Source organism: Acartia tonsa, chromosome 12 (genome assembly GCF_053477335.1).
Source record: "Acartia tonsa isolate MP-2025a chromosome 12, ASM5347733v1, whole genome shotgun sequence".
In the NCBI taxonomy this organism is placed as follows: domain Eukaryota; kingdom Metazoa; phylum Arthropoda; class Copepoda; order Calanoida; family Acartiidae; genus Acartia; species Acartia tonsa.
Window position 1 is genome coordinate 13,436,872 of NC_137271.1, and position 19,498 is coordinate 13,456,369.

General features: G+C 30.8%; 1 protein-coding gene across 3 annotated transcripts in view; it reads right to left on the reverse strand.

Annotated features, from left to right (window-relative positions):
• LOC145334527 (cytotoxic granule associated RNA binding protein TIA1-like) overlaps positions 1 to 19,498 on the reverse strand; it is a 212,589-nt gene that overhangs the window by 170,787 nt on the left and 22,304 nt on the right. The gene's annotated exons all lie outside the window — the stretch shown is intronic.

The following is a 19,498-nucleotide window of genomic DNA, read 5'->3' on the forward strand; positions in this document are numbered from 1 at the left end:
AAATACCAAGTAAATAATGTCCTAAATAAGAATTGCTTAATAAGAATATGAATAAGATTAAATTATCGTGTATATCCAATTCCTGCGTCCATATTAATTATATAATAAACGACATAATTTCTAATCAAATTAACCCATGAATGTATTCATTGAATCTATGTGCCATTCATACTCAAAAAAGCAAGTCTAATTATGTCCATAAGTAACGCAGCAGCAACAAAATAAAAAAAATACTTTGAATATTTTTCCAAAGACGTTTTAGTATTCTTCAAATCAAACGGATTTTATATACTTTCAAGTATATTCGCCTTTTTATGTTGTAAAAATGGATATAAAATGCGTAGATATATCGACGGGGGAAAATCAGTCATCAAGCTAAATTGCTATTTTAGCCAGCTGCTAGTATTACTTTATTAGAGTACATGAAAATCGGGTGCAACATCAAAGTACTAATATATCGATTGTTTTAATGATGTAGCTCTGTATTGAAAATTGTTAATGACGTTTTTAATACACAAAACATAAACATATATTGAAGAAGGAAAATGTACCAACAAAAAAAACTTGCTGCCTCCATTTCTATAGATATATTCCTTTTCTTTATAGTAAATGGAGTGTTATTTAACAGGGGGAGGGGGGGGGGGGCATTAACAATCGTATATACATGTTCTCTCATATGTTGGATATAAAGCTTTGGGGACTAACTAAGTATAATTAGATATAAAGTTATAAAATATGAAAAATAAAAGAACCTTTATTTTTCATGTTAAAAATATGTGAAGTATTTAACTTTAAACATTTTTAGCGAACATTATTTAAATGGTTTTATATTTGAACTCCTACATAGAAATAGGTTTAAAATTGCGCATACATAGTTACATTTTAGACAGGGTTCGACAGCCGCTTTTCAGCTGCCATAATTATGATTATGTATTAATGTTCTACATCTTTAAGACCTTATGGCAAAAAGTCCTAATGAAAATAATATGTCTTGGGATACATTTTTTAAAATGTCTTACAGCTCGTAGGCGGTCTCATATACTGTTTTCTGCCAGTTTTTTTAGCGGCTGCCGAGTATTGTTTTAAAACTATGTGTTTAAAACATATTTGAATACAATGTGAAATTCTGTAGTACGGAAAATTTAAATTTAAAAGTTACTTCCAAAATAACTGTCTTATCCTACAATACATACTTCAGACGTTATTCAGTTTCCTTTTTATCCAATTTTTGAGAGTTTTTGAAGAAAAAAATATAAAGTGTACTTTTTAAAAAATTGCTCAAATCCTTCATTTCTTTCTTTTTTACAAGAATCTTTGTCTGCCTTGCCTATGATTTTTTTCTCAACTATAAAGACTGTCCCTTTACCAGTTGAAACAAAGTGTTAATTTCCTCTAAAATTATTTCTACACCATTTCTTTTCTTACTACATTCATATTCACTTTTAGTTCTTTCTGTAGCGCAGCTACTCTACATCGAAGGTTTGTCAGTCTGTATGGGACGTACAGCTAAATCAAACTTTATTTTATATACGTTATGATGTCCTATGTCTTATGGAAAAAGGAGTTGTTAGGAGAGAGAGAGAGAGAGAGAGAGAGAGAGAGAGAGAGAGAGAGAGAGAGAGAGAGAGAGAAAGAAAGAGAGAGAGAGAGAGAGACAAAGAGAGAGAGAGAGAGAGAGAGAGAGAGAGAGAGAGAGAGAGAGAGAGAGAGAGAGAGAAATATAATAAGAAAGATAATTTTGTCGATTTGTACCCCTAAAACCCTAAGTTTGACAATACACCACGAATACATGATTTTAATTCAATAAAATAAAATCGCTCTATCCATGGTTGATATGTATTTATAAGTGTATATTGGATGCTTTTACTTAAACATATTTCTTGACAATCGAACCCCCCCACCTCGTTATTTTTAACTTTTGAAAAAGAAAACCTATTTCTAGCATCTGCGAGGGGCATTTACTCTTCAGGATTCTTTTTTACCTAACCTAAAGTCAACAGAAGAAAAAAAAATTGTTTTGTTCCAGATGAAATATAAGGAAAACCGCCGCCGTATATTTTTAAGTGTATTTTAGTGGGTGTGTACATTAAAGAGTTTACACAAAGAAGCATAATGGAGAAATTGAGTATTTTCTATTTAGTTTATAGACACCTCCCAGGTCGTCGACATTTCCAGAAAAGTAAAAAAACCTCCCAAATCTACTTTACTTTATGTTTCCCTAAAAAAATTGTAGAGGGGTTAGTGTACAAAAAATTATAAATTTCTAAAATGACGTTAAATATTTATTTTTATTTTGAGGGGGTAAATTTGGGGGTTTGAGGTTTGAGGATGGTAATCTATTTTCTCGTATGCATTCGAATCCGGTGGATAAGAATCGGTTCTCATCAATACGAAAAAACTATGTCTAGCATCGTAATATATCCAGCTTTCTACGAATATAAAAATGTACAATCAAAAGATTAAAACCAGTTTCTTTAGCCGGTGCGATGCGAGAAATTACTATATTATTTCTTTTTTTTAGGGGTTAACCACCCCTTTACCGCTACTCTTAGCCCTTACCCTTTCTAACATCAATTTAGTTGTTTTAAATAAACACTGTACAATTTGTAGGATGTAAAGATAGGTAAATAAATGATAAAATAATCTTATTTGCTATAGAAGTAAAGCACTAGCAAAGTATCAAAAATAAAAACTTGGACTTTGATTTGGAAATGGAATTTAAGAAAATTAGATCAATACAGTTTGATATTTTACAGACATAAATTTAAAAAGATTTTTTAGAATATTAGATGGGATGGAGGGGGGGGGGGGGGGTTGATTAATCTTTAATTTTATCTACCCCAATATTCCTGAGTATATTAGAATCTTGTGAAATCCGATACTTTATATTACCATAATCTAATAATATCCTCTTCTTTTTTCCTGGGATATTTGGATAGGACTATGGAAGATAAATTAAGCGTCCACAAAATATGTAGAGTTTATTTTCATTTTTAAGAAAGGTAAGAAAATGCCAAATATTATATTTCCCTTATCCCTATCCAAGTCCACCTCACATACAAATAGCTTAAAACCTGCCCTGAATTAATATCCAAATTGCCAGAAAATTCTAGACTGAAATGTATGGCTGTTTATGAGATCTTTCAGCACACACAACAACAAAGTAAAATTATTTAATTCAGTATCCACTTACGTTTTATAAATTTACAAAGAAAATATATCATTAAAGGAATTCAGTTTGAAGTAAACAGGCTTATTAAGATCTAAGTAACAGTTTTCCACTTTTGTAATTTGGACTATTATGAAAATCTGCCTGTTAATGTTAAAAGAACAAAAATATTTGTTCAACAATTTTCCCTGATTTTCCTTAAAAGCTTGATCAAGAACACATATGTACATCCAAAACATGTAGAATGAGAAATATACACAATAATAGATGACAAATCTAAAATAGAGATCAATACACATTTGTAACTTTATGATTTTACTAGCGGCTACGCCCCTAGAGGCCTTTAGGGACATGTATGGGGACATGTTTTCTTTTCAATCTATGTTAAGATCAGCTGTTTACCAAAAATTTATCCGCTGGGCAATTTTGGCAATTTCTCTTGGAAAGGTGGTGGTATCCTTCCTACATAGAGCTATACATCTTCCTAGGACCTATGAAATGCTACACGGTGAAGGAGAACCATATAGGTTCAGCGGTTAGCGAGATCTTTTGATACAAACAGCCAGACTGACCTGCAGATAGTCATCATTTCACTTAAAAGGATTTTATTATAAGAATACCCTATTTAGCTTATCATACTGTTAAAAATACACCAATAGATCAAAACAGCTTTTCATATATACAAATAAGGAAATACAGATCTATAGAACATGTATTGCATGATATCAAATATATGTGGAGTTGAGTTTAGCCCATTTGTAGCAAATAGTATTAATTTCAGCTCCTATCTTTCTAAATGTTTTCTTTCTTTTTATTGTCTATCTATATGTCTACTATCTGTCTGTCCGTCTGTTCATCTGTCTGTATGCCTGTCTGTCTGTTTGTATGCATGTCTGTCTGTTTGTATTTATGTCTGTATGTATGGCTGTCTGTCTTTCTGTCAGTCTGTACTCTGTCCCTGTGTTGGTATGTATGTCTGTCTGTCTATATATCTATTAATACATCGCTATCTCTCTTTTTTTTCTCTCTATCTCTCCTATTTTTGCTCTGCTATAGTTCTCTCCCTCTCTCTCTCTCTATCTATTTATCTCTCTTTCCCCCCTCGACCTATCTAGGTTGCCCTTAAATGATATAAATATGGTAAATTATACGGCTAGGTAAACTATCTTATTCCCATTGATATGGTCTAAAATTCAGTATTTTTAACAGATATCTTAAGGGAGAAGACAATGGACAGTTAATTGATGTGCGTACCCAATAATGATAAAAATAAACACTTCCGTATATTAAAATTATTAGTTGAAAGTTTAGACAATATTAGTTGAGAACAAACAAATTACAATTTAATAAAAGTACCCAACATTTTTGAGCCAACTAAAAATTAAACTTTGGGTACCAGTGTAATTTACAGCCCACAATGTCCACTTTCTCCCTGATTATGGCTACAATTCTGTGTTAATAAAACAACAGCAGAATTTAAGTCCTTATCCATGGTATTTTTTTATACCGAACGAAAATACATTTTATATTTCCTTAATTTATTTCTGTAGAGATTTTTGTGTTGGAATTTAGTTGTGTTGCTAGATTTTTTATATAGACTTTATAAAATAGAGTATTTGAATAATAACTATTTCCAATGTACATTTTATAAGTGTATTTACTCTATTACTGGGGCTGTCTTGAAAGAGGTTGGTTTAAAAACTAGCAATGCCCACTGTTTTAAACCAATAATTTTATATTTAAAGAAGGAAAAATTGTGTTTATCATCATTAGAGATGTACATCAGCCTACATAACTTTACTTGATTATTTATCTTTTGTAAAAATCTGCTATAAATGTTCCCCCTTTAGCAAATATATACACCTTTAAGAGACAAATATTTACCCTGCAAAATTTCCCTCCCTTCCGTTACCATGTTTGCTTTTTTCATAAATTCTATAACCCTTTTCTCCGTTCTAAAGAAGCGCAACTATTCTACATATATTCATTTGTAGTTGGTAGGTGTTAGTATTAGCCACTAAAAATAACTTAGTTTTTTGCTTAAATGTTAAATATTTTAATTAAGATTTTGTGTTTTAATAATATCGTCCTTGTATTGTAACTGTATTGGGCTGTTTATCACACTAGTCCCCAAAGTGTTATAACAACGGTTTCTTATTCGTTGGCTTATCAACTATGAGGACTTTTATTTAATTTTTTGTTAGATGTTTAGTGTCTAAAAGGTTCAGCCACTAATCGTAATCTATAGAAGGGGTGATTTTGTGTATCATTATTTTTGATTTTCATCAATGTCTTATCCCTTCAGATCCCAGTTTGTATGTCCATTGATATGATATCCCATGGGTAATGGGTAAGAATTGGCAATTATTTTAGCCACATAAACGGACACATATCGAGGAAAGTTTCAAACTCAAACAGTTGTTCTTCCTGAACATTAAAGTTAAACTAATAGAGAGAATGAACTATAGATGAGCTATACAAAACTCTGCCCACAGGTCGGGGACCCTGTCCCAATTTTGTATTAAGTCTTTGCTTAGAAATTAGCTATTAGCGTCGGAAATATAAACACAGCAGAGTCCTTACAAAAGAACATATAGTAGGGGCGAAGAAAGTTTTGCAGGTTAATATAGCTGGCAAAGAACTGTTCCTTCATGACTATAAAATAGTTACTTTGAACACCCCTAAATTTGTTGTGAGAAAAATATATTTATTTCACTTTGGAGTCTTAATTGGAAGATTTGTAAAAGCTTTTTTTTGAGGATTTTTAAAATTTTAATTAAAATTCTAAATATATCAAGAAGAAAAATAGTCACTAGAGGAAAGGAAAGAAAATCATAAAACCTGTTTTTAACATAAATTAAGTTATTGTTTAATGTTTATTATATAGGAATGTTATTTCTCTAAAAGATTCTATTGGCAAAATGTTATAGAATTAGCTACATGACTGTTTATCTATAGTTATCTCTAGCGACTACACTTTACACTTCACTTAGCCCTTTCATGACATATAACATGAATAAATATGCCACAAAATAAATGACGGGTTCAGGGTGGGGGGTAAATGGGCGTTTGCCTCCCTTAATCTTTGAAACCTCTTATTTAACCCCCCTGATAATTTCAAAATTATATTAGATTACCCCCCCCCAAAAAAAAAAAAAACTTTTTAAACCCCTTATATTACCTTGTTGTTTTTATATAATTTATTTCGAGTTAAACATGAAACAAACTATGAATTTACGTATTTTTGAATGTTTATAATAGAAACGAATTACGAATTAAAGAATATAAATCATGTACATTTGAAGTATAAGATATTATTTTTTTTGTTTTAACCCTTACAGATCGGGGGGGGGGCTCTTTGAGCCCCCCCCTCTAGTTTTTTCAATCTCATTTTTTTTGTAGGTAAGATGGAGAGCTGTAACTTCATGACTTTTTAAGTTTAGTAATTATACGTCGGCAAGAGTTGATTTTATTAGGATATCTGGTCTGTGTCGGTCGTGGTGTCCGGTCAAAGTCGGTTGGGTAGCAAAAAAAATTAGAAAAAATTCTAAATAAATCTTAATTTCTACATTATGACTTTTGTGTATAAGGTAGAAACCTAAAATTTTTTTGGTGAATACTTAAATATCAATGACCATCTGAGAAAAGTGGTGTTATGACCGTTTGACCGCTCCCTGACCGACTTTATGACCGATTTTTGTCCGGCTTTTACTACAGACATATATCATGAATATCGTGGCTTCTATTACAGCTAGAGACCTATAATTTTTTTTGGTAAATCCTTGAGCAATAATAAACAGATAAAAATATTAATTTGCGCCGCCAACCGCCGTTTTACCGCCGTAACCGCCGAAAATGGCGGTTTCCGTTATTTGCCGTTTTTCGGCGATGATCAGAAAAAGTAATTTTTTTGTTATGAAAAATAAAAGTTCGTCCTAAAATTTGGTCATCCTAGCTGCAAAATTAGCCGCTCTACAGCTGTTTTAAAATTTAGCGGCTGGCCGCTAAAAAGCGGCTAAGGAGCGGTCTGACTGCTATGAATAGAAAAAGTAATTTTCTCTAAAAATACACATGAACCCCCAGAAAAAATTTTTACGTCTTTATCTGTACCAGGAGCCGAGATAGAGGGAGGGGCTCCCCCCCCCCCGATCTATTAAGGTGGGAATTGGGGCCCGATCTGTAAGGGTTAATAGAAACTCAAGAAAATCGGAATTTAGACCCATATTATTTAAACTTGTTAAAATTACAATAAAGCTTGGACGTCTCATATTGCTGAGGTACCACAAATAATTTAAGGGTAGGTTAGGTTAAGTAACGGTTAGTAGATCTTCGCAAGAATAGCAAACATTGAAGGAATTAGGCACCGCAGGGTTAGATTTCCCCTCTGAAAATTGAAAATTTAGAGGAGGGGGGAAGGTGTTCGATGGTAAAAGAAAAGGTTTCAGTGGAAATAGCAAAAAAATTGTATTAGTCACATGCATGCAGAAGCGGTTTTTATCCAGCGGATATAAATAGGATTCAGAACCGTGATGATTATTCACGATTATTCACTGATTATAATAAAACAATTCTATGGATTACTGTATTATAAATCATTGTTCTTTTTATTTATAAATTGTAATTTACATAATTTTGTAATACATATAACTTGTCTGTATTATAAAGTAACCTTAAGAGTATCTTTAGCAAGTAATTTGGAGCAAGTTTTCCCACTTTATATTTTGATATAAAAATATCTGCTTTTTATGGCATATTATGATAGAGATAGACAGAGCATCTCTCTATACAAATATAATACAGTTTCTTAGAGGGTATTCCAACCCCAAAAAAGAGCCATTTTAGATGTACATCAAATTAGTCCATAAGTTATAACTAATTATTTTAAAAACATGATTTACTGTAATTTATATTTTTGTTTTAAGCTTTATCAATATTTAAATGGTGAAAAATCACGTATAGCATCGTAATAATGAAAATTTTCCATGAATATTTTTAAAATCCTCAAAGTAATAACAGTTTTGTTACCCCGGGGGTCATCAAAACCGATTTTAATCTTATAAATGTTCATATTAATATCCTCGGAAAGCTGTCTATAACACGATGCGATAAATAATAATATATTTTTCAGCAATCTACTGTAACTAAAATCTATACTAGCACCATACATACACCCATAGAGAGAAGGGAAAACACAAGATTTTATGTTTTTTTCATAAAGTCAAAATTATCATTTTCATTGCTAATTAGACAAAAAAAAATATTCTTTTAAGCAGTATATTATAGTATGATTATAATTATACACATTGTAATCATGCTCTAATTTGATTTTTAAGTAGGTTTGCTAATTTGGTGCTAATTTTAAAAATCATATTTTTTCGTTTTTCAAGAAATACCCTGAAAATTATCGATATTTTTCGGGGTAATGTATTGCTACGATAAAAAGCAATACCGTAAAAAGGGGATGGATTTGAAAAAAAGTATAGTAAATGAAGATAATTTTTTTAATTAATCATTTTTATTATCATTTCATTAAAGAGTTTTTTAAAGCAATACTAAATATCAACTCTAGAGTGATAATCTATTAAAGCAAAAAATTGTAAGATCAATACCAGTTTTGTTTACCCCAAGGGGCCGAAGGCCAAGGCCAAAAAATGGAATTAATTTTAACTTTCACTTTATTATTTGTGGAAAATTGTCTGTAATACGATGCTATACATAATATATTAGTTTCACTGAGAACTTGTTTTAATCCACCGGATATTAATCGATTTCGAGGCCATACTAACATTTGTTTTTGTGTCAATCACGGTCATTTTAAGACAATGCAATATCAACAAACAAAAAATAATATTATTCATGATAAAAAATACACCAAAACAAAAGTTCTAAATACGCCAGTAGTAAAAAGACTCTTTTTGTTGTTAAGATAGAGCGCAAAAAATCATAAAAGAAAATTGGCCATTCATTTCATAAGGCAGATATATTGATTATCAAACAGGGATAATTATGTTTGATTCTAGTGCAGCTATAAAGGAAGAAAAAAAACAATTATGACAAAAGCAAGCCTCCACATACCCTTAAGAGATACAGGATTTTTGTCTCTCTGTTGTTTATTTGTACTGAAAGATCTCACAAACAATTAGACTAATATGACTATCTTTTTTAGTTGAACTTCTTATAGGGCCATGGGACAATTCTTTTTTAAGTACCTCAAGTAGCCCCCCAAAAGTCCCCACCTTTAAAGCATCTTTTTGGGTAAAATAATAACTGCGGGGGGAACCAAAATCTTTTTTTAATATTTAGACGAAAAGACACACCTTCTTAGTCAACTCTTAAAGAGTAGATTTGCTATTCATCATAACATAAAACATATATCTTTTAGGTATTTTACTTTTTATGATACTTTTATGTTATGTATCATATATAAGATGGTTCATTATTGAATCTTATCTAGAAACATATTCTAAGGACATAACATATACGTGGATATTATGACAGGGGATAAATTGTCGTCAATTTAGGCTTCTAACATGGACTTCATTTATTGGTCAGTTCGTTCATCCAGTAGGAGGAAAGAGATTAAGGTAAAGTGGATTGGGGAATCGTTATTTTAGCCTACTGCAAGTTTCACTTTATTAGAATGTATGATATTCTGGTGTAGGATTCAAGTAATAATAAATCTATTGTTGTATCACAATCATAAAGGAAAAAAATGCTATAGGTTGCGTATTATGTTACTTAAATCTCCCACCCCCCCAAGAAAATAGCTTAAAACCACCACAGGACCAATAGGTATATATCCTGAAGAGTAGAATCCAATCGGTTCAGTGGTTACCGAGATCTTAAGTGACAGACGGACAGACGGACGGACGGACGGACAGACATCAAGCTACTTTGTATTATAGATTACTATTTGGATCATTATTAAAATACAAAAATGTAGGGGGTGAAAGTCAAATGTAGGATTTTTAACAAAAATAATTTATTCTCGAGGGCACTTTATGAATTAAAATTTATTTCTTTAATTAATTTAATTCTTATGAATATGGAAATTTTAATTAAAGCTTCAAAATCTAAATAGAAAAAAAGTAATTCTAAATTTCATTCTGTTTTGATATGCTTATTGAAATCTTTAAAACTGCTGGACTGAAGACCGTTTTCATTTTTCATGACACAAACATTTTTTAGAAGAAAATCAATGTCTAATATCTCATTTCGATAATTATGTCTTTCACGTAAAAATCCTTAGAAATTGGATGTCCTTGGATCTTTATGATAGGCCTTTAAGAAATGCTTGTTTTTATCATGGGCAGGTTTTGTTCTATATTTAGATAGGTCAATCGTCTTAGTTCAAAGAAAATTAAAAAAAAAAAAAACTCGCCCTTCCAAAATATTTTTTCTTTTCCTTTTAAAATATCATTTGAAATTGTATAATATACAAAAAACTGTTGTAGAAACGAGGAAAAAAAGTAATTTTCATGCTATGAATTCATTAGGAAAGAAAAAGAGTTGTATTATGACCATGTATACAAAAATGTATGTACACATGCTTTTTTTCCAGTCACTGTAAAAGAAATCAAAGAAAACAGCCAAAATCTGTACAAATTTAATGTACAGTGTAATGTGTAATTGACAAAGAATACAATAGTTTAGTTAAATCAAAAAATCGTTTTTATCTTAATTTTAACATTTTAAGCAAATGCAGAAAAATTCTTTTAATAAAAAAAAGTAATCCTATAAAGTCTAGTTTAATCCAAAAGCAGTGTCAGATTATATTAATTTAAATCAAGTTATGCTTGTGTATAATAAGTCTAAGAACTATTGTTCTTTTGGAGATTTTTAGGGACCTAGGACAAATTTTTGTTATGTAAAAATGAATATAATGAAAAAGCTTACATACACACAAACATAAAATGATTTAAAATCTTAAAAGCTGTCCTTTTTCCTATTTAAATGAGACTCTCATTGCAAAGCATTTTCATAAAGATTACAGCATACATGCTACACAATTGTTTCTTCTTTCTCACAAAAAAAAACGAAAAATAAAAATAAAATGTAATACAATATATTTCTCGGAGCCGGCTCCGAGAACCAGTCGGCTCCGAAAATTGAAATTCATAATGTATTATAATAAAACTCTATGGCATAACAAATTAAGAAATAGTTAAGTAAATGATCAGCTGTTGAAAGCTGACATGACTTATTACGGTATATAGCAAGAAAATTTAAGTGAACAAGGATGACAACATCCATAAAAGCGAAGCACTGAAACGGTAGGACAAACGGACATTAACACTTGTATAGTGTTAGAACTTAATTATCATAATATTAATTTATAAGAGTCAAAGCAAAATTGTAAGTAAATTTGTTGAAAAACTGCTTGATACAGTATAAATTTATGGACATACTTACATTTTTAGGACTTGATTATAGAGTTGCTTCGCTTATTACATTATACTTTGTTGTCCCAGGAATCAATATACCAAAAATCAGATCAATCCGATGATTAGATCACATAAAAATTTGTTGTTAAAAAGTAAAAAAAATCAACATGTTTAAAATGGACGTACGGACATTTTGGTAATTATTATAGAGTTGCTACGCTTTCTTAATCGTACCTAACTACTAAAGGAATCATCATGCAAAATTTGAAATCGATAGGACAATTCTAACATGCCTAAATTAACGGAAAAAGCTATCCGTTACGGACGTACGGACGGACCGACCCTAATTATAGAAAAGCTTCGCTTTTAAAAATAAACAATATCCATTGTATGTAGGGATCAAATGTAGAAACACTTTTTGTTACACCAAAAGACCTTCACAAAAAATGGTTTAGACTAGCTAAAGCAATTTAGTTGAAACTCTGTAGCATAATGAATTCTTTTTCTCTCTCTCTCTCTCACATATTTTCTTTTTACTTACAAGAAGTTTTATAAACCAGCCACAAAAGAAAATCAAATTATTTTATTATTAAAGAGATGACCTATTACATCGCGTAGAAATTACTCTAAGAAATATCAAACTAACATGATATTTTTCCTCAACAAATATTTCAAATGGACGTATAAACTGATAGGCAACAATTATAGAATTGCTGCGCTTTAAAAATACTTTATTATTACATGCTTTTTAATTCCATTTCAAACATGTCTAAATTTGCAAAACAAGCTATCCGTTATGGGCAAACAGACGGGCAGTTGCACCATAAATGTAGAAACCCTATCTCTTAATTTTAAGATACTTTTGCACAGTTTTAAACCTAAATCTATACATTTCTTTTGTCTATTATTCAGTGTATTATGTGTTGTATACATGTTTAGTTTTTCCTTTCTTGCTTAATAAACAAAGACAATGGGGTTTAATGCATTTAACGCCCTTAGAACAAGAATATGAATTGTTAAATTATGATGGGAATAAGTATTCTATAGAATACAAGAGAAAAAAAGTTCAATTGTTATAATAAGGTTCTTTATCTATCTTAATTTCTTTGATTTTGAAAACTTTTTAAAAAGATTATAGATAATTTAGAAATTGTTTTATATAAGTATTTTCTCTGTCTGTTATTTTATGGCATATTTAGGTTAGACTATGAAATCAATTTAATATACAAAAAGCCATACACACAGAAATTACTATTTTCTTTTGCATTGCAATTTTAAGACACCTTTTATACTAAGAATGGTAGGACGACAGTTTAAAAGATCTTACCATAAATACATATATACAAAGATCCAGTTGCTTTAGAATAAATAAATAAAAAATGAAAAAAGAATAACACAAAAGATGCAATGCTTCAAAAGTATCTCTAGTTGAAAATTGCCACATCTTCTAGTGGATGAAAAACTGATCCAATACGGGATTACCAACTATTTGGGGGGAGAAAAAGATGGCACAATAGAAAAAAATCCTAAATATGAATATTCATAAGGGTATATAACAAGTTTTTACATAAAAAAATGACCCTTTGATTGCATAAGATTTGTCTGAAAGTCTTAATTTTGCAATGTTACAAGCTTTAACTTCTTAAGGGCCAAAATATTCCCCCAGTCTTACTACAAATATCATAACATTAACAGGCAGCAATTATACCCATTTTTAAAATCATAAACTAAGGAACATTTTTTACACAAAATTCTGCAAAAAATGGTTCACTTTTGTCTTGCAAAAATCCGCGAATTTTCAACTGTATGATGTAGAAATGGGAAAATAGATAAGGGTGCAAAAAACAAAGGGTGTCAGGGAAACAAAAGTGGGATGGGAAAGTGGAAGGGAAGTAGAATAAAAAGTATTGCATCCCAGGAATAACTAATTTTAACTCTATGCGTGGTCAAACAAAACCGCAAAATTAGCTTTATGACATAAACAATTGATGTATAACTTCACCTTCCCAAAGTGTTGGAAACCTTTTTCGTCTGTAGCAAATTACTTTCTGTCCTTTTGTAGGGACCTGCCGGTGTTTACATTGCCGACGCTATTGGCTAATTTCAAAGAACAATATAAAATCGAGTTACGCATAGCTAATGCCCTCTCTATTCTATACTATTCTACTGAATCGTTTAAGTTTAAGTTTCTTTTAGCAAACTATACTATTTTCTTTATTGTTAGCTTAGTTTTATTTAGCTTTTAGACAAAATAATCCTATTTTAGATAATTATAATGTGATATTTGCAAACGATACTATTGTATAATCTATAAAATTTTGCAAGAATGAAGGAACATCTTTCTATTCTCTTCTACTCTAATTCATGGAAATGGAAAAGTATTTTAAATAAAAAACAATAGAGTTCTGCACTACCAAGCCTAAGCAAATTACTTAGGAAAGGATATAGTAATTTTGTGGAAAATAGCACAAAATCTCTTTAAAAACTTTAACAAAGGTACAAATCCAACCAAAATGACAGACAAACAGACATCCAAGTACTTATTATCAATTCTGTTCCCTAATTATATTCTTCTGTAATCTCTCTCTCTATAACAGTTTACACCAAAGGATCTAAAGGGATAAGACAATTGCCGAAAAATTGATCTACAGGTCCAACGAACACAAAATTACCCCTTCTGTAGATTACAATTAGTGGTTAAAAGTTTTGACACTGAACTAAAAAAACCAACCAATCAAAATTCAAAACAAGTTCTCAAGGTGCTAAAGCCAACGAAGAAGAAAACGTTATAACTTATTATAAGACTTTTGGTACTAGTGTAAAATTCAGTCCAATTGACCCTCCCTCCTTGAGTTTACACACAACAAAAAATATATAAAAACTAAACTTTTACAAATTAACATTCAGAGTGAAAATTATATAGATAGATAGATAGTTATATAAATAGATAGATAGATGTGTAGATAGCTAAATAGATAGAAAGAGAGAAGGAGAGAGAGAGAGTAAGAGAGAGAGAGAGAGAGAGAGAGAGAGAGAGAGAGAGAGAGAGAGAGAGAGAAAGACAGAGAGAGAGGGAGAGAGGGAGAGAGGGAGAGAGGGAGAGAGAGAGAGAGAGAGAGAGAGAGAGAGAGAGAGAGAGAGAGAGAGAGAGAGAGAGAGAGAGAGAGAGAGAGAGAGAGAGAGAGAGAGAAAGAGAGAGAGAGAAAGAGAGAGAGAAGGAGAGAGGGAGAGAGAGAGAGAGAGAGAGAGAGAGAGAGAGAGAGAGAGAGAGAGAGAGAGAGAGAGAGAGAGAGAGAGAGAGAGAGAGAGAGAGAGAGAGAGAGAGAGAGAGAGAGAGAGAGAGAGAGAGAGAGAGGGAGAGAGAGAGAGAGAGAGAGAGAGAGAGGGAGAGAGAGAGAGGGAGAGAGAGAGAGAGAGAGAGGGAGAGAGAGAGAGAGAGAGAGAGAGAGAGAGAGAGAGAGAGAGAGAGAGAGAGAGAGAGAGAGAGAGAGAAAGAAAGATATTAAAAAGAGATAAAAATAAAGAGAATAAACCTAATGAAATAGAAAAATTTTAACGAGAAAGAGATAAATATGTATACCCTAGATGCTATGGACAAAGCCTCTAGCATGAAACAAAGGAGTTGGTTTCATTAAAGTTATAAAACTAATTTACATTTACATTAACAATGTTTATTAAGTCATACAAAGACGTGCATAGGATTTCTTTCACAACAGCCCCCCCCTCTCCTCAACCTTTAACACTATTTGAAACTTTTATTAAAGTGATATACAGCCATTGACATTATAGGATGGGGGAAAAGTAGTGTTCCCCACTTCAAACTTAAAAATACTTCATTTTAACCCCCTAAAAATAAAATAAATACTTAAGTTCACCCTCCTTAATCCTTTATAATCCCTCATTTAACCCCCCCCCCCTCGAAATAAAAAGCTTGGACGTCCATGAATACAGCTTGATCGTTCTTTTTGCTTATTTTAAAAATACAAAATGAACATAGAATAACAAGATACAATTGAGAAAAAAAATTATACATATAATTACATAGGCAAAACTTTGAAGAAGTACTAATTGAAACTTAAATTTTCTATATTTATTTTATATACCTAATGTATTTATATAAAAGCTTTGCAACATGAGATCATGGTCGGAGGGGGACATAAGGTTATGAATTACACTGGTACCCAAAGTTTTATAATTAGTTTATATAATCTGACGAATTGATAACTTTGGACATTTTAATTGATCTTTGTTTTCAAACTTTAGTAAATCATCATTGGGGATGTTCTCAATTTATCGCCCATTGTCTTAACACTTAATATCCCTGCAAAGGGATATAAGTGTGCACAGGAATTATCATCATCAAGTTTTTGCCAGGGATCTTAATGGATAAGACAATTATGTATATCCATACACAATGACAATATATATAATTAGCCATTCTTTAGATTAAAACTGTTTATTAAAAAGTTGGCACTGTAGTTTGAAACAGACCTATCACAATTCAATAAAACTTTGGGTACCAGTGTAATTTACAGTCCAATATCCCCTCCTTTCTTGGGTTTTTGCAAACAAACATGATATTAAATTATATCTTTATCTTCTTCTCATACGTGCAATACAAGATAGATAGATAGATAGATAGATAGATAGATAGATAGATAGATAGATAGATAGATAGATAGATAGATAGATAGATAGATAGATAGATAGATAGATAGATAGATAGATAGATAGATAGATAGATAGATAGATAGATAGATAGATAGATAGATATATAGATAGATAGATAGATAGATAGATAGATAGATAGATAGATAGATAGATATATAGATAGATAGATAGATAGATAGATAGATAGATAGATAGATAGATAGATAGATAAATATATATATATATATAGATAGATAGAAAGATAGATAGATAGATAAGTAGATAGATAGAAAAATAGATAGATAGATGAATAGATAGAAATTTAGATATGTAGATAGATAAAAATTTAAGTAGACTAGTGGTTCATAGAATAAAGGATTGCTAAAGGATAGCATAAATAATGTTGATTTGACAGATAGATAGATAGATAAATAGATTAGAAAAAAAGACCAAATAGATAGATAGTAAGATATAAGAAAAATTACAAAAATGAAGGATAATTTTCTTTCAAGTTTTTTTTTATTTGGTTCTCTTTCTTTTTGCACAAAAAAACATAATTTAATTTCTCACAGATCTACTCCATACTTAGGCGTAAAAGGACATTTTTAGGAGGGGAAGGTGGTAGTAAAATTAGTTTTTTAAAATAACATAAAGTTTTTTTTCAAATTACAATTTATACCATAGACATCATGGGAGTAGGGGGTAAAGGTATCCCCCTCAAACTTTATTTTACATCCATAAAATTATTTAATAATACATTAGATAACCCCCTTCAAAAAAAAGTTTTTTTAAAGACAATTTATAAGTATGAAATTATAAAAAGACATCGGGAATAGTCCCTTTCGTAACATCGCCCCATAAAATTCGTCGTATCCTTAAAATGGCTTTTTATAGGTTATTTTAGGTTAGGTTAGGTTATATTGGGTTAGGTGCCACACAGGGTTAGGTAATTGGCCCCGCAGAGGCTAGAAATAGGAGACAAAAAAGTACAAATAATGAAAAAAGTCTATATAATTTAGTTCTACGAATGTAAGTATATCCTTAAAAAAATGGTAAAACAAATTATGACATTATACAATTGTCCTACCGTCTGATTTTAGAGCTTCGCTTTTATGGGTGTTATCATCCTTGTCCTATTGATAAATCAAAATACAAGACTTTCCCTTAACCACCCTCCTTTACTAATTACATTCTTTATTAAACCAACTCAGAAATAAAGAATAATTATTCTATAACAAATATCAAAATACATGATTTTTCCAATTCAAATATTAAGTCTACATTGCATTGTAATTATGAGGCATTGATTAACAAAATCTTTACTTCTATGAAAAAAAATGTCAATTATTCTATATTTAATGTATTTCTGTTTAACTATTTATATTTTGTAATAATTATCCTCATTTTATCCCCCTACCCTCCCTTGCCCCCAGATTTACCCCTCCCAAGGGAGTGTGGGGCTGCTAAAAAGAATCCACCCGCCGATTGATTTAGACATGAAACATTTTCGCCAATTATCTACAGCTGGCTAAAAAAACATATTTTTGGACAAAAATGTAATAAAAAAAACTTCATTTTTTACATAAAGATAAAGAATGAAATATATCCTATTATATAAAGGAGTGACGTTTTTTATCTGTAGCTTAAGATTTCTAAAACCGATTGAGTTCATAATTTCATGGAAGCTTCTTATAGGCCTCTATATGGTTTAAGGCTATTTAATCATTATATATAAGTTTGGTTTTATACTATTTTCTACTGCCCTTAATCCTTCAAATACATAGCTTAAAGATGCTAGGAGCACAGCCGCTAGCATAAATAAGTTTTGTCAAATTTCTTCAAAAAGTCAACCAAAAATTTAAATTTTTAGTTGATAAATTAATTAAAATTAAGCAGTTTATAATCTATTAATTAAGAATAAACCACATCTATAAAACGGTTTCTAAACAAATACAATATGTATGGAAGATTTCTGGAAAGAAAAAGTATTTTAACCACTGCGAGCATGGTGATAATGTGATATGTTACTTGAGAAAATTAATTAGACTTATACACCATTTCAGTGGGGCTATAAAACAACATATTTTTTAAAGCAAAAAATCGGATTTTTCCATTATTGCCTCGCTTTTATTGCATGTTTGGAAACTTATAGTTTAACTTAGCCTTACCTAAACGATACATTTTAAAGAATGAATTCATCCTTATTACCCTTAAAACAATTTTTTTAAAGGTTTTTGAAAATCTCAAAATATGCTAAATACCTTTTTTGCTGTTCCAGAAATGATCTTTTTCCCCCTGAAATGCAACAATCTTTACTCTCCCTTACACCACCTTTTTATGTTTATTATCTCCCTCTTTGAAGCAACCCCTCTACACTTTTCATTATTACCTTAATTTTCTCCCCCCTCAACATATAGGCCATTAAGTATCACAAATTGTTGATAATGGACAAAAAGTTTGTTCATCAGTAATTGAAATAATTAGTTTGCTTTTAGGTAATTTAGTTTACAGCGTATAATTTGCTTAATAAACAAAGTAACAGGAAGTGTGTGAGTGTAAATATTCTTTAAGATCTCTTAAACGTCGAGATGAATCAGCAGTATTTTTATAATACTTGTTTTATTTGTATACAAGTTTTTAATCCAACAACAATTTCAAAGATATTTATTATGTCGTCAAATGCTAGTCTTGAGTCAAAGTGTATTAAATTGCACATATAAAATCTAAATAATGTAAATAAAACCATTTTAAGGGGAAGCTTCAATGTGCAATCCCTCAATACCTAAATTTTGATACAAGTATTGTTCTAGGACACAAAAAAAAACAAAAATGACAACATCAATAAAACCAAAGCTCTAAAACCTAGTAGATTTTAAAAGTTTTTAATAAAAAGGACAATTCTAAACAACAAGTGAAATCCGTTATGTACTTAAAGGGCCGATCCAAACTATAAAAAAACATTAGCGTTATAATGATTTAAAACAACTAACAATCCACAAAATATTAACCCTTAACGGTCGGGGGGGGGGGGGGCGTTGAACGCCCCCCCTTCCGGTTTTTTCTCTCTCATTTTCTGTGTGTGAAAGATAAAGAGCCCAAACTGCTTGACTTTTTAAGTATGGGTATGACACATAACTGAGAGTTGGAATTTTTTGAATATCTCCATCCTGGCGGGCACAGGATGCCAGCAAACCTGGCAGGGTCATCCAGGTAAAGAGCAAAAATATTTTTTTGACTAAAACAAAGCATTTTATTATACCAAAATACTTAAAAATCCTCTAGTAGTACATCCTTA